The sequence below is a fragment of the Ambystoma mexicanum genome, chromosome 5q (assembly GCF_040938575.1).
Source record: "Ambystoma mexicanum isolate Mex_15411 chromosome 5q, UKY_AmexF1_1, whole genome shotgun sequence".
Taxonomy (NCBI): Eukaryota; Metazoa; Chordata; class Amphibia; order Caudata; family Ambystomatidae; genus Ambystoma; species Ambystoma mexicanum.
In genome coordinates, this window is record NC_090933.1 from 379,633,222 (window position 1) to 379,649,471 (window position 16,250).

General features: G+C 46.1%; 1 pseudogene; it reads left to right on the top strand.

Moving 5' to 3' along the window:
• Positions 1-9,725: 9,725 nt before the first annotated feature.
• LOC138498581 (small ribosomal subunit protein uS10-like) lies at positions 9,726-10,094 on the top strand (annotated as a pseudogene).
• The last annotated feature ends 6,156 nt before the right edge of the window (positions 10,095-16,250 follow it).

Here is a 16,250-nt window from a genome sequence, read left to right on the forward strand (position 1 = left end):
ACTACCTAAATAATAAATCACAGACCAATTATGTTTTTTGGAAAAGTTGTAGGCCGTAGGCATTTTATTTTCTTACAGAAAATACATAACAATAAAAATCAATGCCATCCATGCCCCTTTTCCTGCCTTCCTGACTAGTTCTACCGCCTCCTCGAAATCTGAGTATGATACTGTTGCATCGCTCTGTGCAATGCCATCATTCACCGAGGCCCCTGGGGGGTATTATAGGTGGTGGATTAGCCTGTATTCCCCTTCTTCCTTTTTTGGCACCAACCCCAGTAGAGAGCATATATATTTTTCAAATGGTAAGGCTGTAAAAGGTCCCTCAACCCTACCCATTTCTACCTCTTTCCGGATTTTTTTGGTCACTATCTCCCTGTTCTCAGTAGCAGACTTCAGGTTTTTGGGAATGTCCTGCGCTCCTCGTCCGGTAAACGGGATGTTAAAACCTTCTCTAAAACCTTACCTCATCACATTTGCTGCTTTTTGGTCCGGGTATTTCTGGAGCCACCCTTCCATCCTCTCAATTTTTACTGGTGTGGCTCCATTTTCGTCCCAGCTCCTAGTTTCGCTTCTCATCGTTCCTGCCGCTTGGAGCTGCGGCCTTGTGCATTTGGAGCTGCTGTGGTCACCTTTACATCTCTCACACTTGTGGCTGAACTTGCACTTCCATCCCAGCTACATGGTACTCCCTTCTCAAAATTCCGACATTGCCCTGGTTCTGCCAGCGTTGCCTCCGTGCTCCCACTGCCCCCCCCCGCGTGGTTGTGGGCAGGCTGCTCTGCCACCCTCTCTGTGACCCATAGTTCCTGCTCCGAAAATGTTGGTCTTGATTTCTGTCATAGCTGTGTCCGTATCGCCTGTTATTGTATCTATAATCAGCTTTGTACTCAGTCTGCCAATACTGCCTCCTCTGCTGCCCTCCTGCGCTTCGCTCCTTGGAATCCCATTTCTCCTTCAGTACATTAAATATGTAGAGATAAAAATTCTCCTCATCCCATCCCATATCCGGAAAGCAGACCATCTCCTTTCTGAACTTGTGATCATACTCCAGCCATGCGTCTCCCCGATATGCCGCGTGTACTTTCAGCACCCTCTGCTGATACGCAACTAATGCTACCCCGTCTTCTGGGAATTTCTGTAATATAATTGTAGACATTATATTAAAGGCTGCATCCAGTTGTCAAAATTCCTTACTGCTGGCCCCCTTTTTAGTAGGCTTTTCGCATCCTCCTTAATGTCCTCCAGTGCCACATTCATCCCCCTCTTTTGACAATCTAGCAATGTGTAAATATCAATTAATTCCTTTCTCCATATTTTTTCCTTTACTTTGTCATTTATGTACCAAGCCATTGCCTTCATTGACCTGCCCTGTGCATCTTTACCCATGGTTGGTCTGCCATATTTCGTCATGATTGGTCCCCCTACCTCCGTCGCTGCTACTGGTGGTACCGCCCCCAGCGCCGGGTCCCCCGCCACTGGTGCCGCTGGTGTCCCTGTTGGCACCACCGGTTGTGGGTTGAGCCCTTGCGGTGCCCCTCCTGTGTTTGGCTCTACTGGCGCCCCTTGTGGTGCCGGGACCGGGGTTTCCCTGGGTCCTGCCCCTACCCCTCCTGCCCCTCTCTGTTTCTCCCTGCTCACCACCCCTCTCCATTTTACCCAAGCCCTTAAGTGATCCCTTTCTTCGTCATCACTGCTTTCCCTCTTAGTTGAAGAATTCCCCTGCTGCTCCTGCCTGGATCCCTTATTACTTATGCTCTTCTTGCCATTGATTCTGGGCGACTTAACCGAAACCGTGACGCAATTTTTTAACATTATTACGATTTTATTCCCCACATCATTATTCACAGTACCTTTGTTTTTCTCTTTTCTTTTCCTCTTCTTGGTAGGTGCCTCAGTCTGTTCCTCCGATCTCCTTGGCTCCTCTCTCCCCCTCTTCTGTCCTTGTGGCACCTCGTCTTCTCCTTCGCTGCTGCTAGGCTCTATGAACAGCAAGGGTGACATCGCCTTTGCCCTTTCTTCCTTTTGCATTATCTCCAGCACCCATTGTGCCCCATATTCCTTCTCCGCCTTCTTTGCCCATTCTGCGAATTCTTGTGCCCTTTTTGCTCTTCCTTCCGCCATCCTCCTCGTCTGAATTCCTTCTTTCTGCAGGGTTGAACCTGGCTGCTCCTCCAATCGTTTCCTCGTTCTCCACAGGCGAGCTGTCACCCCAGCCTTCCAGCTCCTGCCTGCCGTGTGTCCTTTGCTTCTCCTGATCTTCTATTATCAATCTTTTTTCCGCATGTCTCGCCTGCCCCCGACGAATGTGCTCTGTTCACTTGTGTCCTCGCGGTCCGGCGTACTGCCCCGTCCTCTGGCTGGTACTTCCACGCCGCTCCCGTGCTCCTCTGGCCCTCTTTACGCTGCTCCGGCACAGGTAGGCGACTCGTAGCCGCTGCACTTAACCAAAGTAAGAGAATGTGGAAAAGGCGTGAGCCCGCAAGAGCAAACGTTTTTCCTTCCCCTTGTCCAGGCACTAAGAGCCTACCCGAGAGAGGTGAGCTCTTTACCTGCTTTGTGCCGCCTCTCCTTTCCTGGCTTACTTATACCCCCCAGACCCTTTGTTCCTTCTTGTTATATTTCGCACCTTCCCCAGGTGCTGTTTCCTGTCCTTTCCTGGGCTTTTGTTTCTTGTGGCACCATTCGGACGCCCCTCCCTACTGCTTTTGCGCTGTTTCCTCCCACCCGGCGCCTAAACTCCCAGGCCCTCCATCGGCCCGCATTTCATGCGGCCCGGGGCCTGGGGCACAGGGGTGTCACACACTGACCCGTCTTGCCAATGCACACACGGCGGAATCCTGAGCCATTCTTTGTCTGTAGCAAACATTATTATCTGTAGCAAACACAGTAAGACAGAGGTCAAAGTGAGAGGGTTCAAAAGGATATGACGTTCCCTTTCTTCTCAAGGAGATCTGTCATTGTTCCCTTACTTTGTGTGACCTGGAGAACTGTATCAATACAATACAATACAATTCTTTAATGTGATGTAGTATGAAATAAATTCAAACTTTACACATATCATTTTTACATATTACAAATCACATATACATAACCTTATGCTCAATTAAGCTATATACATATTTATGTTAAATGAAAATAGAAAAGTCATATAAAAACTCATATAAAAACTAAACATCCTAACTAAGGAGTAAGCATTGACATTCTATCACCCGGGTCTGATTAAGGCCTTTGTATATGGACTATCAAACTTACTCATTTCAGTCTCTAAGTGGATTCATCATACACCCCCTTACATTTCCTCCATCTTAGGATGGTACTAATCCACACTTCAACTCCCGCTCAGCTTGTTGCCAGATGTTATATAGGGCGATAAATAAATGCATGTTGCTGGTATTAGTGCAATATAGCCAAAAGGATATTTCAGGTATAGTAGCATGATCATGTGCAAAATCACCCAAATGTCGAATGATTGTCGCTCTCAATTTCAAACATTCCGTAAGTAGGTGTCGAGCTGTCTCTAGGTGATCAGGGGACTTACACAAGCGACATATACGTTTGTCGGACGGGATTTTTTCCCAAACCCCTCTGTTGTACAGAGTGGGCAATTGCTCAAATCTAAGTAAGAGAATAAAACGTCTAAGTTTACCAGAGGGACAGAGGGATAAATAGGTTTGCGGCTTCATAAAGCTAAACAAACGATATTTAATAAACTGATACGACTTGAGGTTGCACATGTGATTGTAATTCTCAAGCCAATCCCATAAATCCACTTTTTTACCTAGGGCATATAGGATTTCCTTGGAGGTGTTAACCCTTCTATGTGTCCATCCAATGTCAGTTAGGAATGTCACCATATCTTTATAAAGGGGTGACGTAGTATATTTATTGGTCACCTCCTGATGGATCACCGATAGGAGGGGATTGATCGGATCATCAGTCATCTTGAGATGTAAACCAGCTCTTTTCTTCAAGACCATGGCTTTAAGGGAGGGTAGTCCCAGTTCTAATCTGATCAAGGCCATCGGTATCCCCGGGTGTAACCCGAGGATCCGTCTCCAAAACTTACCCTCCAATACTTGTAACCATCCTAGGTCCATTGTATGTAGTGAATCAAGCCCATATATAATCATTGGTGCCATTACTTGGATATAGAGCTGACGCGTTCCCCAAAGGGTAAAGCCACCCTGTTTTTTTGTAAATGAGGCAATGAGCGAAGTGACTTGCATGGCTCTCATGGAGCGCCCCTGTCTGCACAATGAGTAATCACCTAGGGGCTCAATATCCACTCCGAGATAGCGGTAGGATGGAGCATAAGGGATGACACTTCCATGTACCATAAGATTCACCCTGGATGCTTTTTTACTCGTGAATCTTAGTACCTTCGTTTTATCTAGATTGATCTTCAATCCATTTATTCTGGCATAATCCCACAAAGCGGTAGCAGAACGCCTCAAACCGCTTATGGTATTATCAAAGATCACAAGATCATCCGCATACGCTAGTACCATACAATGCACCTCACCCACTTTCGGGGGACAGTTATTCGCTTCAGCCAGGGCTGCAGGGATGTCGTAGACATAAAGATTGTATACTAAAGGTGCTGTAACACATCCCTGCTTAACCCCACTATCTTGTATCACATTACGTGTTGAATTACCTTCCTGGTCCAATCTAAGGCATGCCGTTGTGTTATAATGGAGTAATTTTAGATAGTATAATAGGTTAGGTGGACATCCCAATTTCTCAAGTTTGGCCCATAACCTTATTCGCGGAATAGAATCAAATGCAGCCTGAAAGTCTATAAACAAAGCATACAACGGGGGCTGCCCCTTACTGAGTGCCCGTGTTCGAAGTAGTTCCATGACAAGTAGATTATGGGAGGTGGAAAACTCTCGTCTAAAACCGCATTGGAATCTACTAAGTATTTTAGCCTTATCAACCCATTGTTGCAATTCACTGAGTAACAGTGCCGCAAACAATTTACCAGAAATATCTAGCATAGATAATAATCTATAGTTATTAGGCTCCATACGGTTACCTTTTTTGAACACAGGGATAAGGATAGCTGTTTGCCAGGTGCGGGGGATTATTCCTTGCTCTAGAATTTTATTAAAGAGCAAAGAGAATAAATCAGCCCAAAACAAGGGATGGCTCTTAATCACTACATTCGCCAGACCGTTGGGTCCAGGGGCTCTAGATGATTTGAGGCTAATTATTTTTTCCAATATTGCCTCAGGGGAAACATCAATGGGCGGAGGAAAGGGCACCTCTATCCCCTCTTTATTTGGGGTTTCGATATCACCTCTGTTTCGGTCCAATAGAAATTTTTCCCACGTCTTCTTACTTATTGGGTTGATAAGGGGGCCCTTAACCTTCTCTCTATTTTCATTAAGGAGGGCCCAGATACCACGAGGATTTCTAGTGCAAATAGTTTGCACTAATTTTTGATACCTAGTATTTTTCTCGCGGGCCTTGATATTTTTAACCACTGCTCTATATCGATTTTTAATTTTTCTTAACTTCTCGCGGTACCCGGTTCCATATGCATTCCCCCATTTAACGCTCCGAATGGCCGCTCTTAAATCTCTCTTGGCATCCCTGATTTCTTTGTTAAAATAGGGCGTTGCTCCCCCTGTTTTTAACATATATCCCTTCTTCGCTAAAGCATGTTTACGAGTGAATCTGGATATCCAATCCTCAATTTCATTTATAGTCATATGATCAAAATCGTGGTAGCCCAGAGTTGCAATGGTTTTAAGTGACTCCGTAGCCAAATTGATATTTTTCTCTGACCACACAATTCTGGAGCCTGCCACGTTTGTTTGGATGGTACCCGTGTTCAGAATCGACAGAGGGCATAAAGGGATATTAAATGAGCACTGCAGTGATGCAAGATCGCTCCATTCATTTTGCCTCACAATCATGTCGACTACTCTTGTCTGGAGCTCGGGGCACATAAATATATAATCTAATGTGCTAACAGCAGTTCCATTAGACCAGGTGTGTTTCCCCGGTCGATCTCCCAAAGTTCTGCCATTAATCATAGCCATATCCCAAGCTCCAAACAATTTGAGCCAACCCAGACCCCCAGCATCCCTCTTTCCATGAATCATTTCGCATCTTGTGTTGAGGTCTGGATTTAGAGATATGCTTGATTCATCAGACATATGGCAATTGAAGTCCCCCATGATCATCACAGCAACATTTCCTGCTTTTAGCCACCAATCGGATAACAAATCCTGTATCGCCTCCTGCAGAGAGTCACATACCAAGTCTCCTGGTGGATTATATAGATTAATTAATAAGTACCTTTCCAGGCCTTTCACACCATGTAGTTCAAACTCAACTGCCAATAGCTGTTCCTCAGCTTTACACTGTAATTTGCGAGACACAATTGAATTCACAATCCCGATTAGGAGCCCTCCAAAGGGGCGCGCCTTACTACCCCGTTTAGCGGGCGCTTGATGTATCACAAAGCCGTCAAATAATAACGGGTCAAGAGACCACGTCTCTTGTAGGCAAATACAGCTATATTGGGCTATCATATGTGCAGAGCCTTCCGACCTCAACAAGTGAGAGAAACCTCTGCAATTCCAGGAGAGTAATGATAGGCATCAATGGTTCTTAATCAATTGCGGAATTGCTTCTAGTAGGGACTTCAGAACCTGCTGTATTTCCCTCAGCGCCGGGTTTTCCCCTCCCCTTATTTTAGGCACAGTGTCTACCACAGTTACTGGTGTAGAATCCTCGGATTCCTGTGCAGGATCCTTCTCCAGGGGGTCCACGTCAATCTCAATGTCCACTACTATCAACTCTTTTTTATATTTCCTGATCAATTGTGCCGTGGTTGGAAAAACACAGTGTATGGCAGATACATTGGGATTCGGACATCCCAGTGGTTCAATAAACAAAAAATCCTCCGATTTTAACACGCGCAATTGAGGTATATGATATAATCTTGCTAGCAACTCCGAGCGTGCTAACCAGGGGTTTTTGCCACTTGGGTATAAGTTCTTAATGAAGCATATACGCTGGGTAGATTTCTTGTTCCCAATTTTTTTCTGGTCCATTAAGCTAAATTCATCGGGATCTTTCGCCTGTATCTCAGGGACGTCTTCCCCATGTGTTTGTATACTGGATTCAAGCTCAGGATCTTCATATGTCACAGAAGCTTCATTGTCGTCCACTACAATTGGCTTTTCCTCAGATATCAGCCAATCTGTCAAGGGGCCCTTAGTCCTAGCGGCCCTTTGGGCGGCTCTTACCATTCTTTTTCTAGCTTTTTTTGATCGTGGCTCAATCGCTGGTTTAGGGCTAGATGGAGGATGCTGGACTTCCAATGCAGCTACTTTGTTCTTCTGTGCCTTTTTAGCCAATCTGCGTTGTTTACGAGTGAGGGGAGACCGGGGACTGTACTCCCGCTCCTGTTCGTCCCCTTCTTCTTGGAGTAACTCAGGTATCATATTATTATCAAATACCTCCGGATCTTCATTTCCCTCCATCGCCACTTCTTGATCATTAATCTCGTTACCTATACATAATGCCGCCGATAGGTTAATCTCTGCCTCTTCTCGTGGTAGATCTTTATGATCTAGCGCTAAGGTAATGGCATTCGTATTAGCCAAGATGTGTCCAGACATCTGTAAGAGTATCTTGATGGCGAATTGTAGCGCCGCCACCGAAGATTGCAGCTCAATTATCTTAGAAGAGCTAGGGTGCTCATCAATGCTGTCTTCTATCTCGTTGTCAGGTTCATCCTCCATCGACGCCATTGCTAAATTAGGCGAGACAGACAGACGTTCACTCCTTCCCACAGTGTCTAACTCCCCTATGACCTCGGTCATGCTGGTGTCTTTGGGGGTCATTTTATTACTTGAAGGTCTTGATGGAGTTGGAGCCCGCATTCCTCTCTGTATAGATAAGCATAATTCCAAAAGGGAATTGTTGTCAATGTCATCGAAGTTAGAGGTGTTTAAAGAGTTATTACCCCTAGGATTTGATGTTACCATTTCCTCGATTGCTGTTGAATTGATGGGAGGGGAAGGATTCTTCGGAAAATACTCAGTGATGGCCCCTTGCGTCACTGGTAAAGTGAGTTTGACATTCTTCTTGATCTTATCCCCTTTTTTCTGGCATTCTTTAATTTCCTTAGTAGGGGGGCACTTAGATTTACGTAGATTGTAAATCGAATAGGGGGCTCTTTTGCCCCGCTGCATAGCTATGTAGCGGATCACTAGAGTCCCAAGGATGTCAATTAGTCTCCACTAGTGTTTATACAAGGGGACTGCAGATTAATAAAAGGAATAATTCCCCCGAAATTACACTGACAAGTAGAGACAGATTACCTCCTTAATCTGTACTTTCCACTTATCCAGCAGTCTAGGGGGCTGCCAAATCCGGCTCAAGAGCTAAAAGCCCACAGTCACCGGGTAAGTATGTTGAGTTCCCCTGTTATAGGAGCCACGTATTCACTCAATATATCTGCATATTGTGCATAGAGTGCAGGAGCGACCGTGGTGGAATCAATAGGTAGCTAGCGGTAAACACCCCCGGCTGATATATGGGTCACCGCACGGGTTGGATTCAAAGTCCCCCCCACAGAGGTCCAGTGGTACGCTCACCCTCCAGCCCCTCGTTGTAGCTCCCCACTCACCTCTCTGGGCTCCTATTTGCCGCCTTTTTGCCGCCCTCCGTGACCTGCTCGTAGTCTGCGACTTCCTCCCCAGTCGCAATGTATGTATATATGCAGGGAGCACCGGGGCAGGCAGGCGGCAGGCAGGCGGCAAACGGCACCGAGGTAGGCACCTCAGGTACCTGACAGTAGGGACCGCACGATATGGAATGGGCCTCCGCACCTCAGAGGTCCACCCCAACCGCCCAGTGCCAAGCTCACGGGTCTGTACTTCTTCACGGCACCCCCACTCGTCACACGGCACTTTCAGCGCTCCTCCTGAAGCGTTCGGCAAATGCAGCTCCTTCCGCGGCCGCGCTGCACAGGTTAGGTTAGAGTAAGGGACCCTACGTCCCCGTGACCGTCAAGCCGACGCTGCTCTTTCGGACAAACACGTCCCGTACACACGTCCCGCAGCCGCTTCCGACAGCAACCTGTCGAACTGTATCAGAACGGTAGGAAAGGCCAACTTTGTTTTTTTTTCGAACCTAGGACCTGCCAGTAACAATCCAGTGTCACATCTCATTGCACTATCTCATAAGTGCTGGATTGCTTTTGTTTATTTCAATAGACTGCTTGCGGCATAAAGCCCATTCACAAGCACGAAAATAGCACATTCCAACAGCGATCTGTGAATTGCTGTAGGTGCAGCAGAGCTTGGCATGCCCCTTAAGCGGTGCCAAAGGTGGGTGATTGGAAGAGGAGGCTGCATAAAGCTGCATGCGGAGGCGGACAATGTCACACTAATGGCGGCCATTTAAATGCATATTCTTTTTCCGTGTTTTCTTGCATCTTGGGAAACAGCTTTGTGGACAAAAAGGAAGGACCCAGGTAGGGGTTTGAATTGGGTGTTGTGGGGTGACGTGAGTATGGGGGAGTGTAGGGAGCAGAAAAAAGGGCAGGCAGAAAAGGGGGTGGGTAGAGGGAACACTTTTTTATAAAAAAAAGAAAAACAGGGCAGCTTTTCGATCCACACAGTGAGCGTTAACATCTGCTCCTGGCTCACCACTGTTTGTCTCTTTTCAGGGACGGATAAGTCGGCCAAGAAACAAATCTAGCCATGGCATTTAAAGACGCCGGCAAAGCACCTGTGGAACAGGAAGTAGCAATCCACCGTATCAGAATCACACTGACAAGTCCAAATGTAAAGTCACTCGAGAAAGTGTGTGCTGACCTGATTAGAGGTGCCAAGGAGAAGAACCGGAAAGTTAAGGGACCCTTTTGAATGCCCACTAAGACTCTGTGAATCACTACCAGAAAAACACCCTGTGGTGAAGGTCCCCAGATATGGGATCACTTCCCGATGCAAATTCACAAGTGCCTGATTGACCTTCATAGTCCTTCTGAGATTGTGAAGCAGATCACATAAATCAGTATTGAGTCTGATGTAGAAGTGGAAGGTGTTATTGCTGATGCATAGATGGCCTACTAAATGTATATAAAATCTATTCACTTAAAAAAAAGAACAGGAGGGTCTTCATTAGGCTCGTATCCAGTGCTTTAAGGGGGCCACGGCCAGCCAGAGGCGAGCCCCGCCAGCCTCCAAAAAGTGTGGCTGAGCCGGGGCTCTGGCAGCGTCCCCCGGTCCCACCACGCCACTGCAAGACATTATCCCACCACGGCCGCAACAGGAATTTTGCCCACCGCCATCATGAAGATAGGCAGCTGTAACTGATAGAAGTGGCAGCCACAGCTCATGCAAACTGCAACTTCCTCTTGCTGTGGCTGGCAATTCTATCAGTCACAGCTGCAGGAAACATGTCAGCCACACAGCGTGCCCAAACAAACTGTAACTTCCTCTTGTGACCCCTCCCAAGGCTTACAAATCTCACGAGAGGAAGTTACAGTCCCAGGCAACCCTCAGCGCGCAACCTGGTTTATTTATGCATCATTTGACATATACACTGTGGATCCAACAAACATTGCAAAAATAAAACAATAAACTCTGTTGTGCATGCAGGTGAGGCCTTTTGACCCAAGAAGTGTTCCTGCTCAGCGCATTAACCAGTTTATTTATTTATTCATGCAATGTTTGTCAGATACCTGACAATGCATATATAAATAAATAAACTGGGCCGTGCGTTGTTCCCGCTCATTGTAGATGCACCGAGTGTAGATGCACCGTGCATCATATAAAAGTTCAGAAAGGCAGCCCTGTGAGCCTGGGCTGTGGGATCTCTTTTCCGGGATCTGAGGGGCCCATTTACATCAGCTATTTTTCTATCTAGAGACACGTACCGTTTTCCAATGACGTTAAACAAGTTCCTTCCCAGCGGCCAGCACTTCTTAACTGGAAGAGGGACACCTTCTCGTATACAGTTCAATAAGACTGCATTTACATCTACTTTGAAATCATTTTCTAATGCCAGATTTATTCTATCGCAACAGAGGGCAAACTCCATTTTCAGGTGGACGAGTAACATTGCTGGTTGCCATGACACTCCTACACGATAATCATTCAAGTGAGGACTGCCGCGGAATGTGCACTGGGCGCTTTGTGTTGCAGAGTGCCATTCTGGCGGTGGCCTTCTCTATCAATGTAGATGCTGCTTTCAGACCACATGTGCCAACTTAAAATTAGGCCTTACTATTGTAGCTCTGCCTTGAACATTGTACTTATGCGTCAATTAAGACTGACATATCTTCGGTTGCCAATCTGTCCTCTATTCCGAAAGGTACCTTAGCGCTATCCGCCAGTATTTTACCACATTTTTGGATGAGGTACTGTTGTCCAGTCCTTGGTTCCCGTAAGTTAAACTTTATTCTCAAAGGTATATTTATTTATTGATGCAATGTTTTCCGGATACATCCGTCAAGCAATGCCTAAATAAATAAATAAAGTAACCGGGTCCTGTACGCAGGTGAGCGAATGCGAACAGTTCTTGGTTCACAAGGCCCCACCTGCATAGCCGACCAGGTTTATTTGTTTATCCACTGTTTGTTGCATTGTGTGTCGGGCGCACAGGCCGATTGATATTTTTAGCTTGTACGAAGAAAACTTTGTTGCGATATGCACTTAGTTATACAGGCCAGACCATTGTTACATGCTCGTCTTTAGGCCACGACCATCAGGTCTTAGGCCGCGCCCATAGTGCATGCCACGCCCCTAAATGAGCCCCCTCGATTTCTTAACCCTCTTAAAGCACTGTTCATATCATTCATTCCTCTGCAACAGAAACACAAAAGGAACATTGCTTTCAAGCCCTTGCATTTCTTCCCTCCCCTTTACAAAAGCTCTAGAAAAGCAAGTTGAACTATTTTCTAGATAGACCATAAGCACAAGATAGTTGCAGAATGCGCATGGCAGTGAAAGACCTTAAGCACACGCCAGTTGCAGAATGGGCATGACAGTGAAAGACATTAAGCACATGCCAATGGGCATGGCAGTGAAAGACATTAAGCACACACCAGTTGCAGAATGGGCATGGCAGTGAAAGACATTAAGCACACACCAATGGGCATGGCAGTGAAAGACATTGAGCACATGACAGTTGCAGAATGGGCATGGCAGTGAAAGACATTAAGCACACACCGGTTGCAGAATGGGCATCAGTGAAAGACATTAAGCACATGCCAGGTGCAGAATGGGCATGGCAGTGAAAGACCTTAAGCACACACTAGTTGCGAAATGGGCATGGCAGTGAAAGACTGTAAGCACACGTCAGTTGCAGAATGAGCATGGCAGTGTGTTAGGCAAAGTGTGAATGCAGTACCCTGTGGGAACACTACAAGCAACTATGACTACAGGTATAGGCAACCCAACCTTTGGTATAAGCTTGTACTACACAGTTTTGGTAGCGTGTTGAGCAGCCAGGCTTATCTGAAGAGGTGAAATGTGAGCAGCAGTGGAGTTACACAATGATTCACAGTTATATGTATTCAAATAAACTCTTGCACTCAAAGTTTCTTGCATAAACAATGAATCATTTATTTATCAGTCAGTTATAAGGCCTTCTTTAGAAGGGAGCAATATACTAGCAGCACACAGATACACTTAAATACTGTATACTCTGAGTTTCTGGATCAATGAAGGCCTTTTTGGGATTGCCCACAGACACAACCTACACCCACAGGTGACTTCAATGACAAGGCTGCTTGGGACATTAATACCTTACTGTTGGCATACAGAATACTCTTTAAAGGTAAGTAAAAGACAAAGATTATTATAACACAATAATTTACAAATATTCATAAGCAGGGCAAATACTTTCAGATAGCAAGAGAAGAGTCATTCAATTCAAGAGGCTAAGCCAAAGTTAATTGGCCAAAGTCTTTGTATAGTATGCAACACTGCAGGTAGGTAAATGGAAAAGTATTTGCACAAGTTCTTAGGAGTCTTGAGAAAAAGAAGAATCAAATGTAGGGCCACAAGCTGATTAGACTTGTGAGTTGCAGAAGTTACAAACACTTTGACAGCAAGAGGTAAGTTCTCTTAGACTAGTTTACAGTACCTTAGTAAAGAAGAAAAAGATGCAGCTGAAGACTTCTGTTCCTGTGCAGCTCTGCAGATCTCACTGTTCCTGGGGACAAGAGGGAGGACGTTGGGGGACTCCTGCACTGCACTGGCACCGTCAAAGCTGGCAACCGGCAAACTTTACTTGCAGTGGCTGTTTCGCATTTCAGCTCCTTGCGGTACAGAAAATAGCAGTAAGCGTGGTTCCTGGCTGTCAAGGTGGACTTTCCTCATATCTAAGATCCTGCACTCAAGTGAGGGGGGTCAGGCTTGGTCAGTCCTGCTTCGTGGGAGTCCGGAGGATCTTCCAAAAGCTTTAGGCCACACACAATGCACACAATCTGGTGTCACTCTCTCTGGCTCTATGGTTTCCTGCATCAACTCTGTGGAAATTCAACCAGCTCCGAGATGGGTGTTCAGGTGGCTTACTTGGGATTTGATTGCTCCTACCAACTCAAAGGGAGAAGTCATCCTTTGCAGGGCTTCTCTGTTGATGCAAATTTGGCGATTCAGACCTGCAGCAAGGCTTCACTGGGCACCAAGGGTGCAGGAGTTGCAGCAGCCGTCCTCTTCAAGCTCTTCTTTGGTTTCTTCGCCCAGTGGTCGACTCCGCCTTCCAAGCAAAAGGGCTCGCCTTTTATTCAGTTCTCTCCCGTTCATTCCAGCCTAGCTGGCCCTCAACCAGCATAGTGGCTGTCCTTGCCGGACAGTCAGCCAGCCAGTCACCACAGAGTGCATTTGGGTCTCCTAGGAGACTAAGCACAGGGAGTTTCGGGCACCTCCCTCATTTCCTGCCCACTCCAGACACTCGGGCGCCAGAGGCAGGTTTCACTCCTGAAGCCTGCCAAAGGCGAATGAACAAAGAGACCAAACCTGATTTGGCGCACAGAGAAAGACTCGAGAAGGACCTTTCCACAAAGATATGGTGAAAAAAGAAGACTGGGAATGGTTTTAAAATGGCTCCCACGATTTAAACAGTACCGGAGCTGTGAACAGTTCGCGGTCGGGGTAAATCATGGTATTTCGTTGTAAAACCACTGCCACCCATCATTCTGAGAGGAAAGGGTAACATTTGACTGTTGCATGAGTAACTAGACATAGGGGATACTAGGTAACCCCTCCAGCACTCTATTGTAAGATAGGGTGCGCTGGGTCTAGAATTGTACAGGACTAAGTGAAGTCAATTTCACTCCACTGCCCTGGGAAACAGTAGTTGATCCCAGAGAAGGTATTTAAACCTTGGGAAGTCTGGAAGACTTCCCTGTGCCACTGCACTGAAGGTGCTGTGTGACACAGATGAAAAAGATGATGCCTATGGAGTTGGTTAGACTCCATAACCAAAAGAAACACAGAGGTAAAGAATCTCAATCTCTCCAGGTTAAAAAACCAAGTCATCAATATCCAGCAAAGTTGCTCAGGGGTCTCTAAGGTGGAGGGAATTAGCAAATTTTTGAGAATTCTCCCTAACACTCATCCTAGCTCCCAAACTAAGGGACAGGGGGATTTAAGCCACCCCTGGATGAATCTCCTTACTCCAGTCGGTCATACTTCCTGGAGAGACCATCAGCCTTTTGGTGATTACACCCTGACCTTTGTTCAGTGGTAAAATGAAACCCTATAGGCTGATTGACCATCTTAACAATTTAGGGTTCTCCCCCTTCATCTGCATTAACCATCTCAAGGGTGGGTGGTCCGTTTGAATCAATCACAAAAGTAGATCCATACCAGTATGGTCTAAACTTTTTCAAAGACCACGCAATGGCAAAACATTCTCTTTCAATGGTTGCCCACCTTGTCTCATGTTCCTTCAGCTATCTGCTGATTAAGCAGATTGGGGTTTCCCTGCCTTTCTCATCCAGCTGACTCAGAACTGCACCTATACCTGTAATGGAAGCATCTGTCTGTACAATAAAGGATTGGCTGTACTCAGGAGCTCTTATGACTGGAGCTTGACAAAGGACTTTCTGAAGTCCTTCAAATGCCTTAGTGCACTCCTCATTCCACCTGACCTTCTTGGGGTATTTGGGTGAGGAGATCACATTTAAGGGGGAAGCTATGGACCCATAGTTCTTAATGAAGTTCCTATAGTAACCAGTGAGGCCTAGGAAGGCTCTTGCTTGGGTTTGAGGTGTAGGGGTGGCCAAGTCTTGTACAGCCTGTACTTTGCTAGGCAATGGCCTTATGTCAAATCCTCCTACCTCATGTCCAAGGTAGACCACTTTACTCTGACCAATTTGACATTTACTTGACTTTATGGTCAGATTGGCCTTCTCAAGAGCTGACAATACATATCCTAAGTGATCAATATGCTCTTTCCAAGCAGGGCTGAACACTGCAATGTCATCCAAGTATGCCATGCAGAAGTCCTCCATCCCATTCAGAACATGATTGAGCATCCTTTGGAATGTAGCAGGTGCATTCTTTAATCCAAAAGGCATAACCTTAAACTGGTAGAAGCCTGCTGGGGTTGAAAATGAAGTTTTATCCTTGGCATGGTCTGTCAGAGCTATTTGCTAATAGCCTGAGGTTAGGTCAAATGTACTGAGGTACTTGGCTGAACCAAGCTTGTCCACCAGTTCATCTGTCCTAGGTAAAGGATGGGCATCAGTCTTCGTGACTGCATTAAGGGCTCTATAGTCCACACAGAATATCAACTCCTTGGATCTTGCCTTTGGGACTAGCAAAACCAGACTAGACCATGGACTTGTAGATGGCTCTATTACCCCGGGATCAAGCATCTTGTTAACCTCTTTATTTATGTGGGTTCTTACATGGTCTGACATTCTGTAACCTCTGCTTTTAACAGGTAAATAGTCACCAGTGAGAACCTCATGCTGGCCCCAAGGGGTCAAACCTGGTGATAAAAAAAAACAAAGGGTCAAACTGATTTAACAGAGCTTTGCACTCCTCCTGTTGTTCCAGTGTCATATCAGAAGAGAGATTAACTCCTATCTTCCCATCTAAACGTTGTCCCCTGAAGAGATCAGGTATAGGTTCCTTCTCCTGATCAGAGGTTAGAAGCAAAGCACCCAGGTCTGCTCTAGAGGCATAGGCCTTTAGTCGGTTGGTGTGAAAGGCCCTGGGGCCTCCTTAGGCTTGCCTAAGTCAACCAAATAATTGACC